The following is a 20,098-nucleotide window of genomic DNA, read 5'->3' as shown; positions in this document are numbered from 1 at the left end:
CTTTGAGAGCGGAATAAACCAAACCGTAAGGCTCTTTGTTTTGTTTTGTTGTTGTCATTAGCTTGTGGTAGCCTGTTTACGTTCGTTACGAGAAAATCGTACTGTTGTAAATAAACTGACTACATTGTCCTAATATCCATAAGGTACCTTGACGTCCTAGCATGTATATTAAACGAAGGAACTTCGAAACAACACTAGGCAAGTTCTGGAATGTCTGCTAATAAAAATGTGTCTACTGGTCTCAAACTCGCATAACTCGCAAAATTAATTATATGAATTGTGGTAATAATATGTACTCTAGTTACATAGAAAATATCCTCGGACAATGTTTGAAGTAATTTCGTCCCACTTACTATTCCTTAACTCCTATGTCAACACATTCTACGATGTCAATAAGTTTCCAATTATCTTTCCAAACACCACAAGTCAATGAATGAGCTTATTACAATCGCGGATGTTTATTATTCGAGTACTGTTCAAAGGAACTATACTTAATGCGATTATTTGCCCTACACTTCATTTAAAAGGTGTTATCTAAATACGTTCAGCGTGTTTCACTTCTAAATACAGTTTTAGTATTTTAACTACCACCTGCCCATAAAGCAATGTATCGCTTTAATCACACACCCACAAGACGTAATTGCAGAAGAAGTACAGCCTCCGCCTCCGCTTTCTCAGCTCACAGGTCTCGCATGTACCATCAGAGCAACACAACTAACTATTCTATTCTCAGTTTTACTTTTACTACTGTTTCATGCAATTTATCAGCTATATGTGGGAACTCTGAAATAGGTATCCACTGCTGCGATTTCCGTTTCCCAGTATATCTTTTGCTTAGTGTCATCCTGTCTTTCCCTCTCAATTTGTTGTCTTGGATTGTTTCTATATAGATTTCATGAGATTCTGGATAGTTATATTGTCTCAAAAATTCTAAGCCATTTCTATTCTTGATTGCCACAGATATCGCTTGTTGCAGCTGTTTCCATATTTATAGAATTCCTTCAGTGGCGAGAGTGTTGTAAAGAATTATGAATTTCACTAATCATTCATACATCCTTGTTACGAAGATCAAATTACATCACGCTTGTATAACCCGCATTATCTGTGGATGCAAAAAAGGAAACCAGAGTCAGATCACTCCCCAATTGTTCTAGACAATGGACTCATTATCTTTGATCACTTGATTGTCTGGGTAAATTATTCTAAATTGCGCACTGAAAACAACTTTTTACGTCTTTTTTTTCTTTTCTAAAGAAACACAAAAGATCTTCAAGTTGTGTTGACGAAATGCTGTCAGCTACGTATTGTAATCAACAGTTTAAAAGGTAAAAGATACCTGAACAGTTTCGGGAATTCTTAAAACTTTGTTGCTTGGTGTGGGTGTCGAGCGAATGTCAGAACCTACTCTGGCATCGCAGGCAAATTGCGTGACTTGAGCGAACCGCTCCACCGGATTCTCTAGTCGTTGTATTGCACTTGACTGCAAAAATCGCGCTCTTGCCTAGAAGACTGGGAAAGCATTTGACTTAAAGATATTACCCTCAATTTCTTTTGTGCATCCGAATTCTTGATTTCACGTGGAACGTCTTGCGAATCTGTTTGTGCGAATATCCATCCACTTCGAAGATGCGGGTACATCCGACAGGGAGTCTGAGAAACTAAGAGGCCTCCATCAAAAATACGTCGTGATAGGATACGACCATTTGACCGGTTTCTCCACCTATCACAAGAGGGACACGATTCTGTAAGGTCTACCCATTTGCAGACGGCCATCGTCTTTGGCGCTGACTCGCATGCACAATGCCGCCTGGATCGAGCCTATAGTGCCGTTCGCAAGACGGTGGCGTCCGAGGAAGAATTGGAGTCAGTCAGCGAAGTGCCAGAAACAACACCTTTATATCCGAGTATATGTTTCCTAAAACTCTTCATACATAGCATCGGCGATTCATCGTCAGCACTGTATCGATTTCCATTTCCATCGGTTTCCAGTTGTCATCGCCAGATAAACACAGAGAGGCAGGCTTCTCCTCTCGAGGAAGGGCGTTACTTCCATCACTGGGCAGCACTACGAGGAGAAGATAGAAACAATGAGTCATCGCCCGGAACCGCTGCTACGATACCGTCGGCTGCCTGGACAACAACATAGGCAACGAGTAACTGTCGGACGTTAACCGGATCTTCCCACAACTCTCCTGCTCCACTCACACCACCACTCGCAGCAGTACCATCGTCATCAATGGTCCCAGCATCAGACACAACATCGCGAGCCGCAGTATCAGCCACACCACCAACAGCGACAGCAGCAGTCTCACCATCGACCGCGCCGACAACGCTACCTGCAGATAAACTGTCTCTTCCACACTTCATCCCACAACCTCCCTTCCACGCCTAACCTAAACCTATTACAAATGACAAAATATCTAGCAGTTCAAGTGAACGTAGGGGTGAAACCGAAACGATCTAGCCAACCCTGTCAGACCCTGATGACAAGCAGATCGAGATCACCTTCTTTTCTCAACATCCGCATCTTCGTCCTCCTTTTATAGTAAGCAGGCACGACCTCAAACTCCTCAACCTCATGACACTCATCATTCACATTCAAGGATACACACCAATGTTGTCGATCCAGAACTTCATCCTCTTGTTTTTGAAAAAAAAAAATGCAGTCATAATACACCACACAAATCCTCTGCCAAAATAACCACAGCCTTCACCCAGACCTCCAAAGTTCACTATTCTGCGTAAAAGGGCTGATACAAACTACAACTACCAATAAATCGAGAGTGAACTAAATTCGCTATCTTAGATGAATATTCTCAAACAACTACGCATTAATAAGAGCAATTTCTGAATTATCGGTCAGAATAAAAAAAACGAAAAAAAGGGGCCTTACTTCACCGCTGGAACGTGAAGAATCATATAGAACGACGCCACAAGCATACCGCTGCCATCGATGCCTTCATTATAACGACCGCCTGATCAAAAATTGTAAAAACCTGCCCACCTGTCTTCGCTAGAAACATCACATTTACAAACAATGCTCCAAGAAATTCTTGTTTACGTGCAACATCTGCGATAAAATTCATCCATTCTCCTATCGTGAAAGCAAATTCCAATCAACTCCTGAACTTACTGACACTTGTTCTTAACCCCCGGTTCTCCATACATCACTGAAGACATCATCTGCCTCATAACCTTACAAGAAGAATCCGCCGTAAGTCTCTTTCTTATCAGTCGAAAGTTGGCAGGGTGATAAGCGTATTCATCAGGTTACCCGGGCGGTGTAAATCCAAGTGCGTTGGTAGCGCATTGGCGGAGAATAAAGAAATACAATGGAGAATGGAATTAATGGCAAAAGAAATAAGAATAATAATAATATAGAAATAAGAGCAAATAAAATAAGAATAAATAAGAAATAAATGGCAAAAAAGATTTCAAATCTTATTAAATATAGATTTTACTATCACAGCTGACTCGAATTAACAACATTCGGGAAATTGCTATCAACATATTTCGTTCGTCTCAAAGACGTTAGTGACCAATTTGTTCCTCGAGTCCATCTAAACGTAAACCAACTGAAGAAACGATACCAGAATATTCACTTAACAGTCACAAAATCCGAAAGCCTGTAAAGGAAACCTATAATCAATTTATGGACAAAGTTTTGCGACCTTACGTAAACATGGAGCCGTTTCTGTACATTACCGACTTCTTGGGTGCGTAAAGCAATCGATCCTTATACGATAGCGTGTCTGTCGACGAACTGGAAATAACAAAATGCTAATTAAAAGTAATTCCACCAAAGTGTATGCCGTTTTGTAAACCCGTTGACGTATACTTTTACTGTTAGGTGAAGAATTACATTCGCCGTTTTCAGAAGTGCCCTACTCTCATCGAACAGCAAACGCTAATCACAAGTAGAAGTGATGCAGTTAAAATACATACCTTGATCCACAACGAACTGCAGGCTCAAGCCTTCGAGAAAATGCTTTTACAGGGTGACAATTATTGAATTATATGAAAAAATCGTAAATTCTTTGCAAACTACGGCGTGCACACACTTTATTCAACATGTAAACGTCACTCAGATATGCGGATTTAGGTTACGACATGTTCGATATGCCTTCCGTCACTCGCGATGATGTGGAGCAGACGATGCTGTCAATGACTTCCTGAATGGCGGTTTTCATCTCAGCAATGATTTTGGGGCTACTGCTGCACACCTTGTCTTTAATATAGCCCCACATAAAGGGGTCGCATGGGTTAGAATGCGGCGGCCAGTCGAGGCCCATGTCAGTGGCCTCTGGGTACGCCAGAGCCACAGTGCGGTCCACAGAGTGCTCCTCCAGGATATTAAACACTCTCCCGCTGCGAAGGGTCGAGCTCAGCTTTGCATAACCACATTTTGCCAAAATCACTTGGAATATGGGGATGAAATCATCTTCCAAAACTTTCACGCACCGTTCGGTAGTCACTGTACCATCAAGGAATATAGCACGTTAAAGGTGAAGAGACCTCACGATAGCGAAATGCGGATTCTCAGTGCCCCTAATGCCGCATTTTCGCTTACTAACGAACCTATCCAAATGAAAGTGGACTTCGTCGCTAAAACAAATCATACAGCGTATATTAATTACCGTCATGCACCGCGGCCAACCGTGCAGTTTGAACGCCCTAACGTAAACTGCTCAGAATTAATGACGATTTTATTTCATATAGTTCAATAATTGTCACCCTGTATACACATGGTTTATCACGAAATTATCGCCAGATCGCGAGATTGTTTTCCTAATGATATACACACAAATAAATGTGACTGTTGTACATGTGCCTTCGCAAGTAGCTTATCCTGCTCCGAATTGCTATGCTCTGAATGTTTTTATGAATGCACTGCTTCACTTGAAGCATAAACGTAAAGAAATGTAAGCAAAAATTGAAATTTTAGAATTTATAGGTTTTAATTTTCAGTTGTTGTTATTTATGTAAGATCATTGTGATAAGGCAATTTATTTTTAATAGGATGTGAGATTCTTAGTTTCCTTTTCAATAATTCAGTTGTATTTTACGATGTCACATAAAATATTGAAATGACATGCTTTCGCGGCAACAAAAGAAAAACAAAACAAGATTGATTTTGAACACGAGGCGCGAAATTTCAAAAGTGTGCCCTTTGCCACTGCGTTACCAAATCACTTGGTTTTGCAATGAGCGAGTGCACTAATGTAGAGACAAAATCTGACCGTCATTTTCTCACAAACTGTTGATTGTTGGCACCTATGGCGAAACAGGTGCCCCCTTATTTCCACCTTTTTTCACCGAGTTTCGACTGCATCAATGAGCGACCTATGGCGGATTCCCCTTGTTTGTCCATCAAAATATCCACCGATTGGAAAGATACCACTTAATACGGTAAATAACGCTGACACTAGCACTATTTTCCATCTTTACACACACCTACTCCAAAAATCAAACACGTCTTTTTTTATCGCTTCGAAATCTTTGTTAAATCTAACTGTCGTGACTGAAAATTTACTACATCAAAATAATGTTTCCTCAACTACAATACCATCACAAATACGAAATACAGGCATTTCCTCTAACCGAAAGCTTCCTGCACCTCCACCATTACATACCTACCATTGCTTGCAAATTACATCCTACATCGTATTGACAGTACTAATGCCAATGATGGAAGCGCTAGCTCAGAAATATCACTTCTAACCCCCAACCATTCCTAAATGACACAACTCAGCACCTCTTACGACCTCTCCCCCGAATCTCATACTGGGCGTTACTACTATTCACGATCTACACGCAATCTAATTATCCAATCCCGAATGACCTCTTAAGCCATCTTGACTGAAACTTTAAAAATTACGTAACTGCTTTCGAATATAACCTGTACTGCTGACCATCTCCCAGATAACAACGGCGGCGTTAGTTAGTTGTTAGTGTCAGCAGCCATGAATTCTAAATTCCTACCCACACCAGATCTCACACAAATACCATCTCTGATCCTATTAGCGCTTACTGAACCTCTTGAATCAAACCATAGTAGAGCTAATCCCATGACATAAACAAAATATACTGGTAACCATATACAATGAAGAGCCAAAGAAAATGGCGTACCTGCCTAATATCGTGTAGGGCCCCCCGCGAGCACGCAAAAGAGCCGCAACACGACGTGGCATGGACTCGACTATTGTCTGAAGTACGATATTGCAGTGCCTGAGTTATTCTGATTACGATGCAGTGCGGGGACCACAGTCGTCATTCCATTCTACAGCTGATGGCAGTCCTTACTCGCGACTACGATTTCATTTTATGTGTTTCGTGACGGCTGTGGTCGCCGCAGTGCATCGTAATCGGAATAACTCTGGCACTGCAATATCTTACTTATCTGCCGATGCCGGGCAAGCAGCTTTCAAGTACAACGTCTCACCTCTACGGCAATATACATAATGGATGTACGAGTACAGGTCGTAGATGCGTGGTTGACGACATATGGGAGTTTGGATCTGACAGTGAGTCGTGCACAGCTAGCCAAATGTTAAGGCTACCGTTCGCGATAAGTGGGAAATCCGGGTTCGAGTCACGGTCCGGCACCAATTTTAATTGTAGTCATTCCGTTCCACAGGTGGTGGTAGTCATTCGCAATTGCGAAGTCAGTTGAAGTGAATGTCTGAAGTAGTGATGGAGGGAATTGATACCATGAATCCAGCAGGGCTGACCACAAATCCGTAAGGGTACGAGGGGGTGGAGATCACTTCTGAACAGCACGTTGTACGGCATCCAAAATATGCTCAATAATATTCATGGCCGGGGAGTTTGGTGGCCATCCGAAGCGTTTAAACTCAGAGGAAAGGCCCTGGAGCGATTCTGCAGCAATTCCGTACATGTGGGGTGTCGCACTGTAATGCTGGAATACACAATACATATGAATGGATGCAGGTGATCAGACTGGGCGCTTTCACACGTGTCACCTGTCACAGTCGTATCTAGACGCATTGAAACGTCCCCTTAGAAAAATTATACACTCCTGGAAATTGAAATAAGAACACCATGAATTCATTGTCCCAGGAAGGGGAAGCTTTATTGACACATTCCTGGGGTCAGATACATCACATGATTACACTGACAGAACCACAGGCACATAGACACAGGCAACAGAGCATGCACAATGTCGGCACTAGTACAGTGTATATCCACCTTTCGCAGCAATGCAGGCTGCTACTCTCCCATGGAGACGATCGTAGAGATGCTGGATGTAGTCCTGTGGAACGGCTTGCCATGCCATTTCCACCTGGCGCCTCAGTTGGACCAGCGTTCGTGCTGGACGTGCAGACCGCGTGAGACGACGCCTCATCCAGTCCCAAACATGCTCAATGGGGGACAGATCCGGAAATCTTGCTGGCCAGGGTAGTTGACTTACACCTTCTAGAGCACGTTGGGTGGCACGGGATACCTGCGGACGTGCATTGTGCTGTTGGAACAGCAAGTTCCCTTGCTGGTCTAGGAATGGTAGAACGATGGGTTCGATGACGGTTTGGATGTACCGTGCACTATTCAGTGTCCCCTCGACGATCACCAGTGGTGTACGGCCAGTGTAGGAGATCGCTCCCCACACCATGATGCCGGGTGTTGGCCCTGTGTGCCTCGGTCGTATGCAGTCCTGATTGTGGCGCTCACCTGCACGGCGCCAAACACGCATACGACCATCATTGGCACCAAGGCAGAAGCGACTCTCATCGCTGAAGACGACACGTCTCCATTCGTCCCTCCATTCACGCCTGTCGCGACACCACTGGAGGCGGGCTGCACGATGTTGGGGCGTGAGCGGAAGACGGCCGAACGGTGTGCGGGACCGTAGCCCAGCTTCATGGAGACGGTTGCGAATGGTCCTCGCCGATACCCCAGGAGCAACAGTGTCCCTAATTTGCTGGGAAGTGGCGGTGCGGTCCCCTACGGCACTGCGTAGGATCCTACGGTCTTGGCGTGCAACCGTGCGTCGCTGCGGTCCGGTCCCAGGTCGACGGGCACGTGCACCTTCCGCCGACCACTGGCGACAACATCGATGTACTGTGGAGACCTCACGCCCCACGTGTTGAGCAATTCGGCGGTACGTCCACCCGGCCTCCCGCATGCCCACTATACGCCCTCGCTCAAAGTCCGTCAACTGCACATACGGTTCACGTCCACGCTGTCGCGGCATGCTACCAGTGTTAAAGACTGCGATAGAGCTCCGTATGCCACGGCAAACTGGCTGACACTGACGGCGGCGGTGCACAAATGCTGCGCAGCTAGCGCCATTCGACTACCAACACCGCGGTTCCTGGTGTGTCCGCTGTGCCGTGCGTGTGATCATTGCTTGTACAGCCCTCTCGCAGTGTCCGGAGCAAGTATGGTGGGTCTGACACACCGGTGTCAATGTGTTCTTTTTTTCCATTTCCAGGAGTGTACGTGACTGTCCTTAAACTGACACAAAAAAATCTTCGTTACTCGAACTACTGCAATACAGCGAGCGCCACTACTGCCAGCTAAATAAAAGATTCAAACTACGGAAGGCACTAACTACTGATAGGCATAGTTTGCAAATGAAAGATTTTAATAGAGAACAAACAATGTATTTACCTTAATAATGTTGAAAAATCATAATATACATAGCAGTTCATGACATCCAGTCTTACAAATTTCAAAACTCCGCCATTTCTCTCCCCACATCCACCACTGCTGGCGGCTCACCTCCAACTGCGCAACGCTACGCGCTGTTAACGTCCAGCTGCCCAACACTACAATGGCAGACAACAATGCAAACTAGCCACAGACTGCACACAGCACAGCCAGTGATTTTCATACAGAGCGCTACGTAACGTTGCCAGTAAGAAAACATAAACAGCCTACTAGCACAGCCAGTGTTTTTCATACAGAGCGCTACGTAACGTTGCCAGTAGAAAAACATAAACAGCCTACGTACAGTATCAGGGGTCCCATATCATTCCAACTGCACACGCCCCACATCATGACGGAGCCTCCATCAGCTTGAACAGTCCCCTGTTGACACGAAGAGCCCTTGATTCATGAGGTTGTCTCCATACCCGTACATGTCCACCCACTAGATACAATTTGAAACGAGACTCGTCCGACCAGGCAAAATGTTTCCATTCATTAACAGTCCAATGTCGGTGTTGACGGGCCCAGGCGAGGCGTAAAGCTTTGTCCCCGTGCAGTCATCAAGGGCACACGAGTGGGCCTTCGGTTTCGAAAGCCCATATCGTTGACGTTTTGTTGAATGGTTCACACGCTAACAGTTGTTGATGGCCCAGCATTGAAATCTGCAGCAATATGCGCTAGGGTTGCCCTTCTGTCACGTTGAACGATTCTCTTCATTCGTCTTTGGTCCCATTGTTGAGGACATTTTTCCGGCAGCAGCGATTTGCAGATTTGATGTTTTACCGGGTTCCTGATATTCACGGTACACTCGTGAAATAGTCGTAGGGGAATGTTACCACTTCATCGCTACGTCGGAGATGCTGTGTCCCATCGCTCGTGCGCGAACTATAACACCACGTTCAAACTCACTGAAATCTTGATAACCTACCATAGTAGCAGCAGTAACCGATCTAACAACTGCGCCAGACACTTATTGTCTTATATAGGCGTTGTCGAGTGCTGCGCCGTATTTTGTTTCTTTACATATCTCTGTATTTGAATACGTATATCTATCTAACTTTGGCGCTTCCAAGTATAATATGCTAAGTCAGGTGAGACAGACTCGAAAAGTTTACCAAAGCCATCCTACTTGAAATAGCGAGGTGATGGAACCTCTTTTTCTATCTAAATATTTTCTGTCACGTAGTATTTTCTTCTTAATAACATAGATAATTTGTTTTTCTTTTCCATAAAAAATGGTTCAAATGGCTCTGAGCACTGTGGGACTTAACTTCTGAGGTCATCAGTCCCCTAGAACTTAGAACTACTTAAACCTAACTAACCTAAGGACATCACACACATCGCCCGCATCTCGTGGTCGTGCGGTAGCGTTCTCGCTTCCCCCGCCCGGGTTCCCGGGTTCGATTCCCGGCGGGGTCAGGGATTTTCTCTGCCTCGTGATGGCTGGGTGTTGTGTGATGTCCTTAGGTTAGTTAGGTTTAAGTAGTTCTAAGTTCTAGGGGACTGATGACCATAGATGTTAAGTCCCATAGTGCTCAGAGCCATTTGAACCATCACACACATCCATGCCCGAGGCAGGATTCAAATCTGCGACCGTAGCGATCGCTCGGTTCCAGACTGTAGCGCCTAGAACCGCTAGGCCACCCCGGCCGGCTCTTTTCCATAGTTTATTTTATGTAGCTAATTAAAAAACAATTACGCAAATAAAAAATTGGAGAAACAACCCACCATAGTTAGCAAGGCGACGGGTCGATTTGTAATGTTGATAAATAAATACTTGTAAATAAAAAATAGAACCATAATAATGTATTGGATCTAATGGGTAGTAATCGTATACTTGTCTTTCTCCAAATCTCATATCGTGAATTAAACCACATCCGACATCAACATAACTAACGACCAGGATAAAATCGGGACTGTTTCCACCAGCAAGACATCGGGACTAGTTCCAAACAGAATAGAATGCTTACCGTGACCAAATTTGTCCCTTAATCGAAAGCCACGACTCCAGTATTCCAAATTCTGATGATAGCCAGCGTAGGACTGCTTTCCTACAACCACCATTATAAATATTATTACCAGTCATACCCTTCTCGAATCTACCACAACTGTTCCTCTCTCCGTCCACATGCGGTTGCTCTGTTCCAAGAAACAGTCATCCCCGCTGATAATCCCTTCGTACTTGTGACCGAGACGTTCTCACACTCCACCGACACAGCGCCTGTGACATAATCACAGTTACTGACAGTGTAATGTAAGTGGGAATTAGTACATGATGTGCACTAGAGTAAACGAAAACTCAGTCAAAATACTGTGAAACATTCCATAGGCTTTCGCGAAAAGAACTCATTCCCTATTCCTCCCACCCTATTTATCAATGGACCACGCCTGACGGCAAGGTGAAGCCACGTGCTAACGTTCCACCTAGAAGACTATTACTTTAAGTCGCTTTGTGTACGGTCGTACAACTTCTCTTAGATGACTTCCAGTACATGCATGACCCACGTGAACACACCAATAATATCTGGAGACAAACGGGCTTTCGCTGGAAACTACATCACCATGCGATCAAAAATTTTCCATTTGAGTGCGTTTCTGCAGTTTATATGCAACGTAGCACAGCTCCGATGCTGGTATACAAGCAGCGACTTGTAGGCGACGGATTAGTGTGGTATTCGTGTGTTTCCGACGTGCATGGAGAGAATGCGGAAACGTCAAATATGGCGACGTTGTTACCAAATGTGTCCAAACATGACCAACATTATGTTATTCCTTTCTTGGTTGCCGATGGAAAAACACCGGCAGACATCCATCGGAAAATGGTGAATGTGTATGGGGCAGTAAGTCTGTCGATAACCACTGTTTTGTAATACTGGGCCAAGTTCCGTGCTGGTCACGATTCGACACTAGATGCCGGTCGATGTGGGAAGCCGGCCTCACCCATTACAGACAACAAGAAGTAGCAGACACCCGATCTATTGTCCTGTTCTCTCCCCATGCGAATGTCGCGCCTTCGGTCGCCTAAAAAAAGCCTTGAAGGCTTGACGATTCCTGCCGAACAAGGATGTGTGGCAGGCAGTTACGGGCTTCTTCATGAGGCAGGTGTTTTACCAAATGGGCATCTTCAACTCGGTGCGTCGGTGGGATGTTTGCCTCAATGCTCACGGAGATTTTGTCTGATTGGCACTCAGTTCTAACGGAAACGTTTTGATTGTCCCTTATACAACAGCATTCGCTACAAATATTATCTATCTTCTTGAACAGTAGAAAACCCCCAATGGTCTGTTAAAGGCCTGACAATCCATCCTCACAGATCGCATTCTACCGGTCTTTCAGCTTCACATCATTTATCAAAACCATTGAAACGCAAAGATACCATGAACATCTTGTAACACATTAGTAATGCTTTATCCCACATATTCAATCGATGGCCAACATATCTATCTTATGCACAGTTTCTCCTATATCTTAATATCTAAAATACTTTCGACCAGGTCGGCATTGTGGACTGGTCTTCAAACTACGAACCTATGCACGCTCCTCCTTCCGCATATTTAATATTTCGCCCTACTGTGGTTGTAACTAAAGGCTTTGTCCTGTCCACCTCATTTATATGCTGTACAATGTTAACATTTCCACCCCGCCCCCTTCCCAACTCCCGCAATATGACGTTGACACACACCATCTACCTACCCAGCACACATTATAACTCTCTCATACCTTTTTTCGTCTGCTCGAAGAAAATCAGTTGAGTTTAATTGAATGGGCTACTCAGACGTTCCGTTCTGAGCCCCATCGATCATGTTTGGAAGGATCTATAGTACCAAATCACTTATAAATCTGATAATTACTTTTCTTCGTGTTTCAGGAAGAGCATAAACGAATTCCGGCTTCAGTATATCAGACCTTACTGTAACAACTGCCACTTAGAACAGTGCGGTAGTAGCTAAGGTTGCTTGTATATACTATTAATTATATGTCTGGTGTCTTTGTAACAGACAGGAATATGTGTTTGCAGCTTTTGGTCCAGAAATTGTAGTTTCTATCGGAGCTCAAAGTTGAAGTGTATTAGTTACTGGGTGAGAGTAACTATGAGTCATATCATAGCAGGGGCCAAAACCAGGAAAAAAGTTTCCGTAAACAACGGCTTTTAAATCCATATCTCAAGAGCTATGAGTTCTTACTCATCCTGTTACTGTGAAACACGTCTCTTGTACTGCAACGAACGACTTACAGAATGCAGTAAACAAATAAGAACACGCTATCCATTACTATTTTATTATTATTATTATTATTATTATTATTATTATTACATATGGACATTTTAATACATACATAAAAAATAAGCACTGAATGTAAAGAAAATAAACATCTTAAAAGAAATAAGTGCCAGGTTCACAAAGGAAATATTTTTGTACTTTATCCAGTAATTTAAAGTGCAAACTGCACCTTAAGTTTACTTCTATGAACATTTTGTTTATACAGGGCTATTACAAATGATTGAAGCGATTTCATAAATTCACTGTAGCTCCATTCATTGACATATGGTCACGACACACTACAGATACGTAGAAAAACTCATAAAGTTTTGTTCGGCTGAAGCCGCACTTCAGGTTTCTGCTGCCAGAGCGCTCGAGAGCGCAGTGAGACAAAATGGCGACAGGAGCCGAGAAAGCGTATGTCGTGCTTGAAATGCACTCACATCAGTCAGTCATAACAGTGCAACGACACTTCAGGACGAAGTTCAACAAAGATCCACCAACAGCTAACTCCATTCGGCGATGGTATGCGCAGTTTAAAGCTTCTGGATGCCTCTGTAAGGGGAAATCAACGGGTCGGCCTGCAGTGAGCGAAGAAACGGTTGAACACGTGCGGGCAAGTTTCACGCGTAGCCCGCGGAAGTCGACGAATAAAGCAAGCAGGGAGCTAAACTTACCACAGCCGACGGTTTGGAAAATCTTACGGAAAAGGCTAAAGCAGAAACCTTACCGTTTACAATTGCTACAAGCCCTGACACCTGATGACAAAGTCAAACGCTTTGAATTTTCGGCGCGGCTGCAACAGCTCATGGAAGAGGATGCGTTCAGTGCGAAACTTGTTTTCAGTGATGATGCAACATTTTTTTCTTAACGGTGAAGTGAACAGACACAATGTGCGAATCTGGGCGGTAGAGAATCCTCACGCATTCGTGCAGCAAATTCGCAATTCACCAAAAGTTAACGTGTTTTGTGCAATCTCACGGTTTATAGTTTACGGCCCCTATTTCTTCTGCGAAAAAAACGTTACAGGACACGTGTATCTGAACATGCTGGAAAATTGGCTTATGCCACAACTGGAGACCGACAGCGCCGACTTCATCTTTCAACAGGATGGTACTCCACCGCACTTCCATCATGATGTTTGGCATTTCTTAAACAGGAGATTGGAAACCCGATGGATCGGTCGTGGTGGAGATCATGATCAGCAATTCATGTCATGGCCTCCAAGCTCTCCCGACTTAACCCCATGCGATTTCTTTCTGTGGGGTTATGTGAAAGATTCAGTGTTTAAACCTCCTCTACCAAGAAACGTGCCAGAACTACGAGCTCGCACCAACGATGCTTTCGAACTCATTGATGGGGACACGCTGCGCCAAGTGTGGGAGGAACTTGATTATCGGCTTGATGTCTGCCGAATCACTAAAGGGGCACATATCGAACATTTGTGAATGCCTAAAAAAACTTTTTGAGTTTTTGTATGTGTGTGCAAAGCATTGTGAAAATATCTCAAATAATAAAGTTATTGTAGAGCTGTGAAATCGCTTCAATCATTTGTAATAACTCTGTATGTGAAGACAAAAATATGTGCTGAATGTAAGTACAGTTAACAGTCTATACGAATTAAATGCAGCATTCACCAAAACTAGTTTTGCGCTGCATCCAATAGTTTGATGTTCAAACAATACTTTAAGTAAAGAATTACTTTCTTTGTCGTAAACTGTTCCATTTCCATCATTGAACCACAAGATAAATTATCACTTGCTTGTAGATGGCAACACATGGCTCTTAAGAAACAGTGTTTTAAAATCTTTAATATGTCTCACTCCAATTCACTAATCCGCAATGGGCTGGTTAGTTTTCTAATCTTGAAAGTATTCTTGTTGAAAGTTATTTTAGTCTTGCATATAAATATAGGATGTTGATATTTGTAATGGTAGGGACTAGAGCAATTAAATTTCAAGTAATATCCTGCTATTGTCTACAAAATAGCCTTCTTGTGGATAGTTGTGAAACAAAAATTTTCTTTTCCGTCTTATTTTATTTTTCTTAATCTTTTTCGTAACTAGAAAGAATAGTGACACGTTAGTATGGCAAGTAATATCTGTTGTCAGGGAGATGAAAGTAATCATCTGATAATGTAAAATGTCTTCTTGTTGAAACTAATATTGGCTCCTTGCCAAATAAATTAAAAAATAAGAAATAATAATGATACTAACACAGGATAGTTATGTAAGTTTTTCTAGTTTTTCCATGTTCTTGTGATTGTTTTGTGCTAAGTAGTGACTTAAATAAAATGATTCACTTCTGCACAGAAGGGTATGAAAAGGTTATGGGTAAATTTGGAGAGGATTTGGAGGCCAACAGGAACGGGAAACAACTCTTGGATTTCTGTGCCAGTATGGGCTTAGTAATCACAAACTCCTTTTTTAAACATAAGAACATTCACCGGTATATTTGGGAAGGCAGGGGAACCAGATCTGTCATTGACTATATAATAACAGATCAGGAATTCAGGAAGGCTGTGAGGGACACACGTGTATTCAGGGGATTCTTTGATGACACTAATCATTATTTAATCTGCAGTGAAATTGGGATTGTGAGGCCGAAAGTGCAGGAGGTCAGGTCCATATGTAGGAGGATAAGAGTGAAGAAACTTCAGGATAAGGAAATCAGGCACAAGTACATAACAGTGATCTCAGAAAGGTACCAGTTAGTTGAATGTAGTCAATTACAGTCATTGGAAAAGGAATGGACAAGGTACAGGGACACAGTACTAGAAGTGGCTAAAGAATGTCTTGGAACAGTAGTGTGTAAAAGTAGGATGAAGCAAACAGCTTGGTGGAATGACACAGTCAAGGCAGCCTGTAAAAGGAAAAAGAATGCGTATCAAAAATGGCTACATACTAGAACTCAGGTAGACAGAGAAAGTTATGTTGAAGAAAGAAACAAAGCCAAACAGATAATTGCAGCATCCAAGAAGATATCTTGGGAAGACTTTGGAAACAGGTTGGAGACTATGGGTCAAGCTGCTGGAAAACCATTCTGGAGTGTAATTAGCAGTCTTCAAAAGGGAGGTAAGAAGGAAATGAAAAGTATTTTGGACAGGTCAGGAAAACTGCTGGTGAATCCTGTGGATGCCTTGGGCAGATGGAGGGAATATTTTGAAGAGTTGCTCTATGTAGGTGAAAATACGATCAGTAATGTTTCAGATTTCGAGGTAGAATGGGATAGGAATGATGATGGAAATAGGATCACATTTGAGGAAGTGGAGATAATGGTCAATAGATTGCAGTGCAATAAAGCAGCTGGAGTGGATGAAATTAAATCGGAACTCATCAAATACAGTGGAATTTCAGGTCTTAAATGGCTACACAGGATAATTGAAATGGCCTGGGAGTCGGGACAGGTTCCATCAGACTGGAAAAAAGCAGTAATCACACCAATATTTAAACATGGAAACAGAAAAGATTGTAACAACTACAGAGGTATCTCTTTAATCAGCGTTGTGGGTAAAATCTTCTCAGGTATTGTTGAAAGGAAAGTGCGAGTATTAGTTGAGGACCAATTGGATGAAAATCAGTGTGGGTTTAGGCCTCTTAGAGGTTGTCAGGACCAGATCTATAGCTTACGGCAAATAATGGAGAAGTGGTAAGAGTGGAACAGGGTATTGTATCTATGCTTTATAGATTTAGAAAAGGCATATGACCGGGTTCCTAGGAGGAAGTTATTGTCTGTTCTACGAGATTATGGAATAGGAGGCAAACTTTTGCAAGCAATTAAAGGTCTTTACATGGATAGTCAGGCAGCAGTTAGAGTTGACGGTAAATTGAGTTCATGGTTCAGAGTAGTTTCAGGGGTAAGACAAGGATGCAACCAGTCTCCACTGTTGTTCATATTATTTATGGATCATATGTTGAAAACAATAGACTGGCGGGGTGAGGTTAAGATATGTGAACACAAAATAAGCAGTCTTGCATATGCGGACGACTTAGTTGTGATGGCACATTCGATTGAAAGTTTGCAAAGTAATATTTCAGAGCTAGATCAGAAATGTAAGGACTATGGCATGAAGGTTAGCATCTACAAAACGAAAGTAATGTCAGTGGGAAAGAAACATAAACGGATTGAGTGCCAAATAGGAGGAACAAAGTTAGAACAGGTGGATGGTTTCAAGTACTTAGGATGCATATTCTCATAGGATGGCAACATAGTGAAAGAACTGGAAGCGAGGTGTAGCAAAGCTAATGCAGTGAGCGCTCAGCTACGATCTACTCTCTTCTGCAAGAAGGAAGTCAGTACCAAGACTAAGTTATCTGAGCACCGTTCAATCTTTCGACCAACTTTGTTGTATGGGAGCGAAAGCTGGGTGGATTCAGGTTACCTTATGAACAAGGTTGAGGTTACGGATATGAAAGTAGCTAGGATGATACCAGGTACTAGTAGATGGGAACAATGGCAGGAGGGTATCCACAATGAGGAAATCAAAGAAAAACTGGGAATAAACTCTATAGATGTAGCAGTCAGGGCGAACAGGCTTAGATGGTGGGGTCATGTTACACGCATGGGAGAAGCAAGGTTACCCAAGAGACTCATGGGTTCAGCACTAGAGGGTAGGAGGAGTCGGGGCAGACCAAGGAGAAGGTACCTGGATTCGGTTAAGAATGATTTTGAAGTAATAGGTTTAATATCAGAAGAGGCACCAACGTTAGCACTGAATAGGGGATCATGGAGGAATTTTATAAGGGGGCTATGCTCCAGCCTGAACGCTGAAAGACATAATCAGTCTTAAGTGATGATGATGATGATGATGACTTCTGCACCATGATTTTCCATATGTTACCATACGTGTCAACGTAATCTCTTTGTCCTCTTAACTGTTCGTTTTCGATATATGCACAGTATGCTTCAAGTGTTGTATGGTGATGGTTCATAAATGGCGGTATTTTGCTTTCTGTGGGCTATCGTATTTTTTCTGGTCTGGTTAATTCCATGATGTCGACGTTGTGCGGAACCGTGCGGTTAATTATCGCCAGTCTACTTCGCATGTGTGCCATAATCAGTCCAGCCTGTACCACAGGTGAACCAGTGAATTAAGGTGTCCACATCTCCGCATATCCTACAGGGGGGGGGGGGGGGGGGCTCAGGTGAATGTTGTGGAGTTTCTCATTGGTTGGAACTTTGTCGTTAATGATTAGATACCATGTAGGCTGGGCGCCTGATGGCAGTATAGAGCTATGGGTGTTTCCCAAGATGATATTCCACGTAGTTTGCGGGTAGTTTTGAGTGACTATTTTCTCTAGCTTCTGTTGTGAAAAAGCTATAGATTTTCGCGTTGGTATAAGGTGGATGGATGCTGTCATTTTGTCGTATGCAACTGAACCCATTGTATCGTATTGTATGTTAACTGGGGACCTAGAAACGATGGAGAGGCTCTGTCCCCGCCGCAGCCGCAGTGGTCCACAACCCCACGACGACTACCGCAGTCCACTTCACCCCTCCGCCTCCACACTGAACCCAGGGTTATTGTGCGGTTCGCCCCCCTCGTGAGGAGCGAACAGTTTCTAATAAAAGTGAGTAGGTAACGCAATTTAAAAATGCAAGAAAACTATATTTAGTGGTACGTGATAGTTTTCCGCTATCGAGATCACGTATACGTTAGACGTGAAAATAACGTATGCCGAAACTGAAAGACAAAGGATTCGCCAAGTTAATATTAAAATTTAGCGAAATCTATTTTTCTCTACCTCCTCACTATTGTACAAGAAAACTAAGTCCTACTGTCGATCAGAGTGGTGAATCTGAAATCCACAAGCTCATTGCGATGTTCGTGTGTAACTCACTCCATTCGACGGCCGTAGAATGCTTGCATTAGCGTTTCCACGTAATTTAAGACAAGAAAAAGACGAGCAATCAGTTCGAAAGAGCGAGATCGGATAGCTATTAAAGCAATGCACTGGGTGCGATATCCATCTGCAGATGCACAGTAGATAAGTACTTATAATGGGAATCCAGTAATTTCTATTCGTTGAAAATGAAAACCGTGAGAAAATTCTTCCAGGTAGCCTTTCATTATCATATATTAGTATCAGGGTCATCTTCGACGCAATTATATCTTATAGACTTTATTATATTTCGATTTAACCATAAGACCAGAGCTCTAAATTACAAGAGTAAAATCGTAAAAATTTGATACTACCGAAAGTGATCCAACATCGCCCAGTTTTTGCCTCGCTTCCAAGCAAACAATATATTTCAAAGCGGCTGAACTGGCAACAGCTACAGCACAGCAAGAAGTGCCCCTCTCTCGCTGTGATAGAGGCGACTGCGTGAGACAGAAGGGAGCCATCTCGAACCGCGTTCACTCAGCAGCCACACACAGGTCAAGTAGATTGTCAGAGCTGGGTCTAAAATAAACACATCTCGCTTGATGGATCCACAGCACTGAGGACAAGTAACGAGGTAGTCAGACACCTTCATCTCCATGTAATGTTACTCAAACCATGATGAGACAATTTTAGGGAGATTTTGCTCAAGTGCGGATCCACAGCCTCTTATTATTTAATAAAAGAATACATTGTCCGTTGTAGGCTGTATTGCGCTTTAGCTGATTCGGCGGTGAGCCATTGTCAAGCACCTGAAATAAACCAGAGTGGAAGATCGTCACATGTCTGCAAAGATCGTCAATATAAATAAAGCATTCCATAACTCACATTAACGTAACCAGATTTGCAGTGAAGACGTGTGACGCTCTTCCACACTAGTTTATTTCAGGTGCTTGATAATGGCTCACGCCCGCACGACGTTAATAAAGCACAATACGGCGTACAACGGACAAAGTATTCTTTTACTAAACGTCACGGAATGGGATAGAACGGTACGTCAAATATTCCACATTGCATTTCAAGTGGCACAGTCACATAGGCCGTTATGAAGACGGGACGAACGGAACTTAACCGTAAAGAAATTTCTGGCGTTGTCTTTGGTGGGAGAACAGTGTCGCCGTCTGCTAACATTTGACGACAACCTATTCATATCATAGTGGATTGTGTGCTCTCATGTCTTCCCCTCGGTGGCCGACATGAGACATATGGCGGACTATGGAGATTGTGACCGCGCTACAAGTCTCGTCATTTGACGGACCAACGAAAGCATGCCATCGCTACAAGATA

Source organism: Schistocerca nitens, chromosome 4 (genome assembly GCF_023898315.1).
Source record: "Schistocerca nitens isolate TAMUIC-IGC-003100 chromosome 4, iqSchNite1.1, whole genome shotgun sequence".
NCBI classification, from domain to species: domain Eukaryota; kingdom Metazoa; phylum Arthropoda; class Insecta; order Orthoptera; family Acrididae; genus Schistocerca; species Schistocerca nitens.
The sequence above is the reverse complement of the archived record's forward strand: the minus strand, read 5'-3'. Positions refer to the sequence as shown.